This window comes from Ixodes scapularis, unplaced genomic scaffold (assembly GCF_016920785.2).
Source record: "Ixodes scapularis isolate PalLabHiFi unplaced genomic scaffold, ASM1692078v2 ptg001158l_1___fragment_3__unscaffolded, whole genome shotgun sequence".
NCBI lineage: Eukaryota > Metazoa > Arthropoda > Arachnida > Ixodida > Ixodidae > Ixodes > Ixodes scapularis.
In genome coordinates, this window is record NW_024610108.1 from 2,590,332 (window position 1) to 2,595,557 (window position 5,226).

Genomic DNA, 5,226 nt, shown 5'->3' on the forward strand with positions numbered 1-5,226 from the left:
GAATTACGAAGGACGAAAGGGGAAAGGGCCAAATGCAACTGGTCAAAGCGAGAAGATCGTTTTGAGAATGGTTGTTTTGAGAAGGGCCAAGTGAGAAGGGCGAAAAGAGAACGGGCTCAGATGAAGGGCGTTGAATTACGAAGGACGAAACGGGAAAGGGCCAAATGCAACGGGTCAAAGAGAGAATATCTTTTTGAGAATGCTTGTTTTGAGAAGGGCCAAGTGAGAAGGGCGAAAAGAGAACGGGTTCAAATAAGGGGCGTTGAATTACGAAGGACGAAAGGGGAAAGGGCCAAATGCAACGGGTCAAAGCGAGAAGATCGTTTTGAGAATGGTTGTTTTGAGAAGGGCCAAGTGAGAAGGGCGAAAAGAGAACGGGCTCAAATGAAGGGCGTTGAATTAAATAAGGACAAAACGGGAAAGGGACAAATGCAACGGGTCAAAGCGAGAAGATCTTTTTGAGAATGCTTGTTTTGAGAAGGGCCAAGTGAGAAGGGCGAAAAGAGAACGGGCTCAAATGAAGGGCGTTGAAGTACGAAGGACGAAACGGGAAAGGGCCAAATGAACGGGTCAAAGCGAGAAGATCGTTTTGAGAATGGTTGTTTTGAGAAGGGCCAAGTGAGAAGGGCGAAAAGAGAACGGGCTCAAATGAAGGGCGTTGAATTACGAAGGACGAAACGTGAAAGTGCCGAACGCAACGGATCAAAGCGAGAAGGTCTTTTTGAGAATGGTTGTTTTAGAAGGCAAAGTGAGAAGGGCGAAAAGAGAACGGGCTCAAATTAGGGGCGTTGAGTTACGAAGGACGAAACGGGAAAGGGCCAAATGCAACGGGTCAAAGCGAAAAGATCTTTTTGAGAATGCTTGTGTTGAGAAGGGCCAAGTGAGAAGGGCGAAAAGAGAACGGGCTCAAATGAAGAACGTTGAATTACGAAGGACGAAACGTGAAAGTGCCGAACGCAACGGATCAAAGCGAGAAGGTCTTTTTGAGAATGGTTGTTTTAGAAGGCAAAGTGAGAAGGGCGAAAAGAGAACAGGCTCAAATTAGGGGCGTTGAATTACGAAGGACGAAACGGGAAAGGGCCAAATGAACGGGTCAAAGCGAGAAGATCTTTTTGAGAATGCTTGTTTTGAGAAGGGCCAAGTGAGAAGGGCGAAAAGAGAACGGGCTCAAATTAGGGGTGTTGAATTACGAAGGACGAAACGGGAAAGGGCCAAATGAACGGGTCAAAGCGAGAAGATCGTTTTGAGAATGGTTGTTTTGAGAAGGGCCAAGTGAGAAGGGCGAAAAGAGAACGGGCTCAAATGAAGAACGTTGAATTACGAAGGACGAAACGTGAAAGTGCCGAACGCAACGGATCAAAGCGAGAAGGTCTTTTTGAGAATGGTTGTTTTAGAAGGCAAAGTGAGAAGGGCGAAAAGAGAACGGGCTCAAATTAGGGGCGTTGAATTACGAAGGGCGAAACGGGAAAGGGCCAAATGCGACTGGTCAAAGCGAGAAGATCTTTTTGAGAATGCTTGTTTTGAGAAGGGCCAAGTGAGAAGCGCGAAAAGAGAACGGGCTCAAATGAAGGGCGTTGAATTACGAAGGACGAAAGGGGAAAGGGCCAAATGCAACGGGTGAAAGCGAGAAGATCTTTTTGAGAATGCTTGTGTTGAGAAGGGCCAAGTGAGAAGCGCGAAAAGAGAACGGGCTCAAATGAAGGGCGTTGAATTACGAAGGACGAAAGAGGAAAGGGCCAAATGCAACGGGTCAAAGCAAGAAGATATTTTTGAGAATGCTTGTTTTGAGAAGGGCCAAGTGAGAAGCGCGAAAAGAGAACGGGCTCAAATGAAGGGCGTTGAATTACGTAGGACGAAAGAGGAAAGGGCCAAATGCAACGGGTCAAAGCGAGAAGATCCTTTTGAGAACGCTTGTGTTGAGAAGGGCCAAGTGAGAAGGGCGAAAAGAGAACGGGCTCAAATGAAGAGCGTTGAATTACGAAGGACGAAACGTGAAAGTGCCGAACGCAACGGATCAAAGCGAGAAGGTCTTTTTGAGAATGGTTGTTTTAGAAGGCAAAGTGAGAAGGGCGAAAAGAGAACGGGGTCAAATTAGGGCCGTTGAATTACGAAGGACGAAACGGGAAAGGGCCAAATGCAACGGGTCAAAGCGAAAAGATCTTTTTGAGAATGCTTGTGTTGAGAAGGGCCAAGTGAGAAGGGCGAAAAGAGAACGGGCTCAAATGAAGAACGTTAAATTACGAAGGACGAAACGTGAAAGTGCCGAACGCAACGGATCAAAGCGAGAAGGTCTTTTTGAGAATGGTTGTTTTAGAAGGCAAAGTGAGAAGGGCGAAAAGAGAACGGGCTCAAATTAGGGGCGTTGAATTACGAAGGACGAAACGGGAAAGGGCCAAATGCAACGGGTCAAAGCCAGAAGATCTTTTTGAGAATGCTTGTTTTGAGAAGGGCCAAGTGAGAAGCGCGAAAAGAGAACGGGCTCAAATGAAGGGCGTTGAATTACGAAGGACGAAAGAGGAAAGGGCCAAATGCAACGGGTCAAAGCGAGAAGATCTTTTTGAGAATGCTTGTTTTGAGAAGGGCCAAGTGAGAAGCGCGAAAAGAGAACGGGCTCAAATGAAGGGCGTTGAATTGCTAAGGACGAAAGAGGAAAGGGCCAAATGCAACGGGTCAAAGCGAGAAGATCTTTTTGAGAATGCTTGTGTTGAGAAGGGCCAAGTGAGAAGGGCGAAAAGAGAACGGGCTCAAATGAAGGGCGTTGAATTACGAAGGACGAAACGTGAAAGTGCCGGACGCAACGGGTCAAAGCGAGAAGGTCTTTTTGAGAATGGTTGTTTTAGAAGGCAAAGTGAGAAGGGCGAAAAGAGAACGGGCTCAAATTAGGGGCGTTGAATTACGAAGGACGAAACGGGAAAGGGCCAAATGCAACGGGTCAAAGCCAGAAGATCTTTTTGAGAATGCTTGTTTTGAGAAGGGCCAAGTGAGAAGCGCGAAAAGAGAACGGGCTCAAATCAAGGTCGTTGAATTACGAAGGACGAAAGAGGAAAGGGCCAAATGCAACGGGTCAAAGCGAGAAGATCTTTTTGAGAATGCTTGTTTTGAGAAGGGCCAAGTGAGAAGGGCGAAAAGAGAACGGGCTCAAATGAAGGGCGTTGAATTACGAAGGACGAAAGAGGCCAAATGCAACGGGTCAAAGCGAGAAGATCTTTTTGAGAATGCTTGTTTTGAGAAGGGCCAAGTGAGAAGGGCGAAAAGAGAACGGGCTCAAATGAAGGGCGTTGAATTACGAAGGACGAAAGAGGAAAGGGCCAAATGCAACGGGTCAAAGCGAGAAGATTTTTTGAGAATGCTTGTGTTGAGAAGGGCCAAGTGAGAAGGGCGAAAAGAGAACGGGCTCAAATGAAGGGCGTTGAATTACGAAGGACGAAACGTGAAAGTGCCGAACGCAACGGATCAAAGCGAGAAGGTCTTTTTGAGAATGGTTGTTTTAGAAGGCAAAGTGAGAAGGGCGAAAAGAGAACGGGCTCAAATTAGGGGCGTTGAATTACGAAGGACGAAACAGGAAAGGGCCAAATGCAACGGGTCAAAGCGAAAAGATCTTTTTGAGAATGCTTGTGTTGAGAAGGGCCAAGTGAGAAGGGCGAAAAGAGAACGGGCTCAAATGAAGAACGTTGAATTACGAAGGACGAAGCGTGAAAGTGCTGAACGCAACGGATCAAAGCGAGAAGGTCTTTTTGAGAATGGTTGTTTTAGAAGGCAAAGTGAGAAGGGCGAAAAGAGAACGGGCTCAAATTAGGGGCGTTGAATTACGAAGGACGAAACGGGAAAGGGCCAAATGCAACGGGTCAAAGCCAGAAAATCTTTTTGAGAATGCTTGTTTTGAGAAGGGCCAAGTGAGAAGCGCGAAAAGAGAACGGGCTCAAATGAAGGGCGTTGAATTACGAAGGACGAAAGAGGAAAGGGCCAAATGCAACGGGTCAAAGCGAGAAGATCTTTTTGAGAATGCTTGTTTTGAGAAGGGCCAAGTGAGAAGGGCGAAAAGAGAACGGGCTCAAATGAAGGGCGTTGAATTACGAAGGACGAAAGAGGAAAGGGCCAAATGCAACGGGTCAAAGCGCGAAGATCTTTTTGAGAATGCTTGTTTTGAGAAGGGCCAAGTGAGAAGGGCGAAAAGAGAACGGGCTCAAATGAAGGGCGTTGAATTACGAAGGACGAAAGAGGAAAGGGCCAAATGCAACGGGTCAAAGCGAGAAGATCTTTTTGAGAATGCTTGTGTTGAGAAGGGCCAAGTGAGAAGGGCGAAAAGAGAACGGGCTCAAATGAAGGGCGTTGAATTACGAAGGACGAAACGTGAAAGTGCCGAACGCAACGGATCAAACCGAGGTCTTTTTGAGAATGGTTGTTTTAGAAGGCAAAGTGAGAAGGGCGAAAAGAGAACGGGCTCAAATTAGGGGCGTTGAATTACGAAGGACGAAACGGGAAAGGGCCAAATGCAACGGGTCAAAGCGAAAAGATCTTTTTGAGAATGCTTGTGTTGAGAAGGGCCAAGTGAGAAGGGCGAAAAGAGAACGGGCTCAAATGAAGAACGTTGAATTACGAAGGACGAAACGTGAAAGTGCCGAACGCAACGGATCAAAGCGAGAAGGTCTTTTTGAGAATGGTTGTTTTAGAAGGCAAAGTGAGAAGGGCGAAAAGAGAACGGGCTCAAATTAGGGGCGTTGAATTACGAAGGACGAAACGGGAAAGGGCCAAATGCAACGCGTCAAAGCCAGAAGATCTTTTTGAGAATGCTTGTTTTGAGAAGGGCCAAGTGAGAAGCGCGAAAAGAGAACGGGCTCAAATGAAGGGCGTTGAATTACGAAGGACGAAAGAGGAAAGTGCCAAATGCAACGGGTCAAAGCGAGAAGATCTTTTTGAGAATGCTTGTTTTGAGAAGGGCCAAGTGAGAAGCGCGAAAAGAGAACGGGCTCAAATGAAGGGCGTTGAATTACTAAGGACGAAAGAGGAAAGGGCCAAATGCAACGGGTCAAAGCGAGAAGATCTTTTTGAGAATGCTTGTGTTGAGAAGGGCCAAGTGAGAAGGGCAAAAAGAGAACGGGCTCAAATGAAGGGCGTTGAATTACGAAGGACGAAACGTGAAAGTGCCGAACGCAACGGATCAAAGCGAGAAGGTCTTTTTGAGAATGGTTGTTTTAGAAGGCAAAGTGAGAAGGGCGAAAAGAGAAC